The 7,500-nt window shown below is 42.1% G+C and overlaps 3 non-coding genes across 3 annotated transcripts; 1 reads left to right on the top strand and 2 right to left on the bottom strand.

The window, feature by feature from the left end:
* Positions 1-3,362: 3,362 nt before the first annotated feature.
* On the bottom strand, positions 3,363-3,435 carry Trnar-acg (transfer RNA arginine (anticodon ACG)). Its single transcript has one exon. It is a non-coding gene; the product is annotated as a tRNA-Arg (tRNA).
* Positions 3,436-5,678: 2,243 nt separating this feature from the next.
* Positions 5,679-5,751, bottom strand: Trnar-acg (transfer RNA arginine (anticodon ACG)). The gene has a single exon. It is a non-coding gene; the product is annotated as a tRNA-Arg (tRNA).
* A 554-nt stretch (positions 5,752-6,305) lies between these two features.
* On the top strand, positions 6,306-6,378 carry Trnar-ucg (transfer RNA arginine (anticodon UCG)). Its single transcript has one exon. It is a non-coding gene; the product is annotated as a tRNA-Arg (tRNA).
* The last annotated feature ends 1,122 nt before the right edge of the window (positions 6,379-7,500 follow it).

Genomic DNA, 7,500 nt, shown 5'->3' with positions numbered 1-7,500 from the left:
GTTCGAAGGTCTTTGCATCAAATATTTCGATTTTGAAATCAAAGACGTTTGACACAAGGAAAAGCGTTTAACAAATCCCACAAGAGGTTGACTACATCAGCTTTGTTGAATCTCAGCATTTTAAGAGTAGTGGGCCGCAATGCAGTAAAGATAAATTTACGGTTAACTCTTAAGTTAACTTTTAAATCTAAAAATCCTAGTTCAAGAATAAATCTCTTGAGGATCGTATTAATATGATGATAATAAACATTTACTTTATTTATTTGTTTATTTTTCCGGGCGTACACATACATGTGAACTTCATATATTTAAGGTTAATGGGCATCTTTAAAACGGGAACGGGGAATCGGGGGATGGGAATGGGAAATGGTAATGGCAAATAGGGAACGGGGAACGGGGAACGGGGAATCTTTAAAATGAGGAATCTTTAAAATCGGGAATCTTTAAAGGCGGGAATCTTTAAAATGAGGATTCTTTAAAAGCGGGAATCTTTAAAAGCGGGAACTTTAAAATGAGGATTCTTTAAAAGCGGGAACCTCTGGGAATTACTGATTATTCAACTAAAATCAATTTATTCATTGTAATTATCTCGCAAGCTCAAGCATATCTGTTTAGCGGGCTAGTGGAGAGGTTCAAATCTCGATTCTTACTCTTTTAGATCCGCTACACCGACAGAAGAATAAAACCGCCTTGATTCATCGGAACTCCAGTCTGTGAAGTTTTTAAATTGAGTTTCGCAGCGATAAATATTTGCCCTACCGTTATCAAGTACTAATGCAAAGACGTACTACTTAATGACAGATATATGGCACACACAATGGGTTCTTGGTTTTGTGACAGACAACCCTTGAATTTTTAAGCTTTGCGTGTCGCGACATTTACACGGCGGCTGCGAGAGCTAAAATGTTTGCTAAAAGTGATGTATTTCATGGAATTTGGCTATCTGAACAGGATCATGACAAAAACACCACACGAGTACATACGGGTAACGCACGAGTAACATACGAGTTGTAGTCGGATGTCGATGGAGTTTTATTCTGGTTATTCACACACACCGCCAGGTTGTGTGTGCTCTCTGCTTTTGCATAATGTGCGAGCCTACTTATATATGCGTATGCGAAATGTAATATACAATAGGTGCTAATTTGGTGCCGCTATGTTACACGAGTAACATTCGGAGCATACGGATACATACGAATTCTTACGAATAACATACGCCTAACATACGGATACATACGACTAACATACAGATAAATACGAATACATACGAGTAATACGCATAGTTTTCTCATCAAGGAAGCTCTAATTATAAGCCTTGCAAGCATTTTTCACGTCACCAAACACATCCCCGGTTCAGTTTGACGGGGGGGCGTTGATAGACCCCCATAGGCTTTCGTTAAATTTAGTCACAGTAAAATAAATTCACATGGAGTGCAAAACCCTTAGCTTGCACTACAAGATGACAATATATTTATTTTATCGTACTTGTGAAATGAAACAATAGATTGTGGCTGTTACGTTAATCACGTGGGCGTGGAGTTGTCCCATAGGAGGTTTGAAATGTTACGCATTAAATTTGGCCAACTAAGCCGAAGAAGTCAGGTAATGTTAGCGATGAATATTTCGTTTGACGGAAAGGTGATTAATGACGACCATTTTCTATGTGCGCAAGTGGCCTCGTGTCCTAATGGAGAAGGCCTCTAACTTCAGATAAGAAGATTCCAGGTTCCAGTCCTGGCGCGGTCGTGTGCTTGTCTTTTGAACCCATTTTTCACCACAAACGCATTGTCCCATCCTTTTTCCTCAAATGAACAATCTGCCTTTCATTGGGGATTTCCTTCAAAGGTCTTCGTCTTGCTCATCTTTTAAGGGAGAATTTCCTTAACTTCAATGACCAACTAAGCATCGGATCTAATTGCTCTAAAAGCAAAATCTAAGCGTTGTCTCAAATTCCACACGTTTCAACTTAAAGACGTCAAACGACAAAACTGAATATCAATTCGTAACTAAGTACAAAGTTTCGATTTTTTCCGACAACCATGGTATACCCTTTGACCATCATCTCTTCCCCTTCCGAGCAACGTCTCAATATTTTGCGAAATTTCACAAGGTCAGAGACTCAAAGACATAGACAAGGCGCCAACAGGAGCGCTTGTTGAGGTCCCAATCTGTAAGTAATGGTGGATAAAATATGAACGGGAGACCGTTTAGGGGCATTTAAAACCCCGAGGCCCTGGCGAGCCGTTTCAATAAGGCCCATCAAGGTCGGACGCGAACATGTTATCGTACTTGTGAAATGAAACAATAGATTGTGACTTTTACGTTAATCACGTGGGCGTGGAGTTGTCCCATAGGAGGTTTGAAATCTTAAGCATCGAATTTAGCCATTCATTCGCATAGAGCTTTTGTAGTAGAAACATAGTTGGTAGGTTTCGCTCTCCAGAGAGTAAAGAAGAAGAGGCCAGTGTAGTGTCGGAGCCACTCCAAAAGCAGCACCATACAACACTAAATGGGGTACAAAAGTCTTCCAGCAATGGCATTAGCGACGGCAAAATAAATGTGCAATGTCTGAACTTGTTGGAGTGGCCGGTCTCAAATGCGAAGATGTTCAAGATGTGACGGTTTCGGTAGAGCACATGTCGCCAAATACACTAAACCTTTGGTTGAGCAAACTGGTTTGTGAAGTGGCCAAGCAAAATGGAGAGCGTTATCTGCCCAATTTGCTTTATTTGTTAGTTTGTGCGATCAACTGACATTTGCGTGAGACTGGAGGAGAGGATGCATTAAACTTTATGAACAAAGCACACAAGAGGAAGGTAAACTGTTACTTAATGGTTGTGATTGAAATATCAAACTTATGCAAACTTATGATTGATTGATAAACTTTGTACTATTTTACAGCCTCGTGTTTGTCAAAGTTAAGCATACTAATTAGGCGAGGTACAGATCTTTATAAAAAGTAATCCCATTCATAACTCAACTAATTAACCATTCATCAACCCCAGCCTTTCCCTGCTACCTATTCAATCCCTGCCCGTGCTTTCATACAGCTGCATTTTATCGGGACTTACACACCTATACATGTGACCCGAATAGTGCGTTCCTGTTGAGTGTCATTGTTATGAATTATTAATCAATTCTACAAAGTCTCCCCAAGGAATGCGATTTCACGGTATTGCTTACAATCGATTTGTCGTGTATGATTTATCCTGGTCACATCAAATCTTCACACCATTTTCCGACAGACAGCCACAGCTCAACTCCATATAGACATCGACGTTACATGACGTTTCTTCTTTAGTTACATGTTGTGCGGAACAACATCAGCTTCAAGAAATTAAAAGCAAACACGCTAATAATATCGACCCCGCCAGGATTCGAACCTGGAATCCCCTGATTCGTAGTCAGATGCCTTATCCATTGGGCCACGGGGCCTTCAACTAATGGTACGACCTGCCCAGAGACTTTTTTGAGAAACAAGATCCCACTTTAAATTCATGGCGAAAAATTTCAATTGTGACTGACGTGAGGACTCTCTGCCTTCCTTCGGTGACTTCCTTCGGTGACGATTTTCAATGCAAAACGCGCGAGAAAGCAGGTTTACCCGGCAAATATTAATTGGGGCAAACACAACTACCATTCAACACTCAGGCCTGGATCATCAGCCTTAAACAGGATTTCTCCCCATCGCAAGGTCCAATAACAACATACACTACCGGCTGGCTTTGTAGTAAACCATTTTGGGCAGCTTTTTAACTTTGTCACCATTTCTTCTTTTCTTGGGTAAGAGTTCATCAGTTGGTGGTTCCAACCGAATAAAGTTGAGGGCGTACTCTGAATCAATTCTGTAAGGTTGCCATTCCTATTGTTGAACGATTTTGCATATTTGATTTCACTGAGCTAGGCCAACGAAGTCAGGTAATGTTAGCGATGAATATCTCGTTTGACGGAAAGGTGATTGATGACGACCTTTCTCTTTGTGCGAAAGTGGCCTCGTGGCCTAATGGAGAAGGCGTCTGCATTCGGAGCAGAAGATTACAGGTTCAAGACCTGGCGGGGGCGTGGGCTTGACTTTTGGAGCGATATTGCGCCACAAAGGCAGTGGCCCATCCGTTTACCGCAAGAGAACAATCTGCCTTCCATTGGGGATTTCCTTCAAAGGTCTTCGTCTTGCTCATCTTTTAAAGGAGAATTTCCTTAACTTCAATGACCAACTAAGCATCGGATCTAATTGCTCTAAAAGCAAAATCTAAGCGTTGTCTCAAATTCCACACGTTTCAACTTAAAGACGTCAAACGAGAAAACTGAATATCAATTCGTAACTAAGCACAAAGTCTCGATTTTTTCCGACAACCATGGTATACCCTTTGACCATCATCTCTTCCCCTTCCGAGCAAGGTCTCAATAGTTTGCGAAATTTAACAGGGTCAGAGACGCAAAGACATAGACAAGGCGCCAACATGAGTGCTTGTTGAGGTCCCGATCTGTAAGTAATGGTGGATAAAATATGCAGGGGAGACGGTTTAGGGGCGTTTAAACCCCCGAGGCCCTGGCGAGCCGTTTCAATAAGGCCCATAAAGTTCGGACGCGAATATGTTATCGTACTTGTGAAATGAAACAATAGATTGTGACTTTTACGTTAATCACGTGGGCGTGGAGTTGTCCCATAGGAGGTTTGAAATCTTAAGCATCGAATTTAGCCATTCATTCGCATAGAGCTTTTGTAGTAGAAACATAGTTGGTAGGTTTCGCTCTCCAGAGAGTAAAGAAGAAGAGGCCAGTGTAGTGTCGGAGCCACTCCAAAAGCAGCACCATACAACACTAAATGGGGTACAAAAGTCTTCCAGCAATGGCATTAGCGACGGCAAAATAAATTTGCGTTGTCTGAACTTGTTGGGGTGTCAGGTCACATTTGCGAACATTTTCAAGATTAGACGGTTTCTGTAGAGCAAAAGTCGCCATAAACAATAAACGATTCGTTTAGCAAACTGGTTTGTGAAGTGGCCAAGCAAAATGGAGAGCGTTATCTGCCCAATTTGCTTTATTTGTTAGTTTGTGCGATCAACTGACATTTGCGTGAGACTGGAGGAGAGGATGCATTAAACTTTATGAACAAAGCACACAAGAGGAAGGTAAACTGTTACTTAATGGTTGTGATTGAAATATCAAACTTATGCAAACTTATGATTGATTGATAAACTTTGTACTATTTTACAGCCTCGTGTTTGTCAAAGTTAAGCATACTAATTAGGCGAGTTACAGATCTTTATAAGAAGTAATCTTATTCATAACTCAACTAATTAACCATTGATCAACCCCAGCCTTTCCCTGCTACCTATTCAATCCCTGCCCGTGCTTTCATACAGCTGCATTTTATCGGGACTTACACACCTATACATGTGACCCGAATAGTGCGTTCCTGTTGAGTGTCATTGTTATGAAATATTAATCAATTCTACAAAGTCTCCCCAAGGAATGCGATTTCACGGTATCGCTTACAATCGATTTGTCGTGTATGATTTATCCTGGTCACATCAAATCTTCACACCATTTTCCGACAGACAGCCACAGCTCAACTCCATATAGACATCGACGTTCCATGACGTTTCTTCTTTAGTTACATGTTGTGCGGCACAACAGCAGCTTCTGGAAATGAAAAGGAAACACACTAATAATATAGACCCCGCCAGGATTCGAACCTGGAATCCCCTGATTCGTAGTCAGATGCCTTACCCATTGGGCCACGGGGCCTTTAACTGTCGGTGCAACCTGCCCACAGACTTTTTTGAGAAACAAGATCCCACTTTAAATTCATGGCGAAACTTTTCAATTGTGATTGACGTGAGGACTCTCTGCCTTCCTTCGGTGACTTCCTTCGGTGACGATTTTCAATGCAAAACGCGCGAGAAAGCAGGTTTACCCGGCAAATATTAATTGGGGCAAACACAACTACCATTCAACACTCAGGCCGGGATCATCAGCCTTAAACAGGATTTCTCCCCATCGCAAGGTCCAATAACAACATACACTACCGGCTGGCTTTGTAGTAAACCATTTTGGGCAGCTTTTTAACTTTGTCGCCATTTCTTCTTTTCTTGGGTAAGAGTTCATCAGTTGGTGGTTCCAACCGAATAAAGTTGAGGGCGTACTCTGAATCAATTCTGTAAGTTTGCCATTCCTATTGTTGAACGATTTTGCATATTTGATTTCACTGAGCTAGGCCAACGAAGTCAGGTAATGTTAGCGATGAATATTTCGTTTGACGGAAAGGTGATTGATGACGACCTTTCTCTTTGTGCGAAAGTGGCCTCGTGGCCTAATGGAGAAGGCGTCTGACTTCGGATCAGAAGATTCCAGGTTCGAGTCCTGGCGGGGTCGTGTGCTTGACTTTTGAATCCATTTTGCGCCACAAAGGCAGTGGCCCATCCTTTTACCTCAAAAGAACAATCTGCCTTCCATTGGGGATTTCCTTCAAAGGTCTTCGTCTTGCTCATCTTTTAAAGGAGAATTTCCTTAACTTCAATGACCAACTAAGCATCGGATCTAATTGCTCTAAAAGCAAAATCTAAGCGTTGTCTCAAATTCCACACGTTTCAACTTAAAGACGTCAAACGACAAAACTGAATATCAATTCGTAACTAAGTACAAAGTTTTGATTTTTTCCGACAACCATGGTATACCCTTTGACCATCATCTCTTCCCCTTCCGAGCAAGGTCTCAATATTTTGCGAAATTTCACAAGGTCAGGGACTCAAAGACATAGACAAGGCGCCAACAGGAGCGCTTGTTGAGGTCCCAATCTGTAAGTAATGGTGGATAAAATATGAACGGGAGACCGTTTAGGGGCATTTAAAACCCCGAGGCCCTGGCGAGCCGTTTCAATAAGGCCCATCAAGGTCGGACGCGAACATGTTATCATACTTGTGGCATGCATGTCCAATACTCACTAAATGAAACGACCCGAATGCACGATCTGTCGACCCGAAAAATGCATCTCATTAGATAAAATCGACGTACAGCTGTCCCCACGAATCGATCGATCCGTACAATTCGTGAAACCCTTTTACGACCCGTGTCCATTCGACTATTGCATGTTATAGTGGCAGCATGTCGATCATTTTTTTGCGGAAACTACCCGAAGACACGATCAGTCAACCGGAAAAATGCATCTCATTAGATAATACCGTCGCACAGCTGTCCCCACGAATCGATCGATCCGTACAATTCGTGAAACCCTTTTACGGCCCGTGTCGATTCGACTATTGCATGTTGTTGCTAATTTTTATGCCTGTCAATGTGTGTACGCGTCGCGGTCCAATTTGTGAATGAGCTGTTGTCCATAAGCATGAACACACTGAGCCGCATCTACCAAAACAAAGGAGACAATGTGCGTATGCGTCGTTCTCAAAACGCATGCTGTCAAAGGTTTACAGGAACGCAAGGAAAGTGTGCACGCCTAGTTCTAAGAACTCGTGCCGTCAAGTGAAAGTGTGTATACCT

The sequence above is a fragment of the Montipora capricornis genome, chromosome 1 (assembly GCF_036669925.1).
Source record: "Montipora capricornis isolate CH-2021 chromosome 1, ASM3666992v2, whole genome shotgun sequence".
Taxonomy (NCBI): Eukaryota; Metazoa; Cnidaria; class Anthozoa; order Scleractinia; family Acroporidae; genus Montipora; species Montipora capricornis.
Note: the sequence above shows the minus strand (reverse complement) of the source record. Positions and strands in the feature narration are given on the sequence as shown.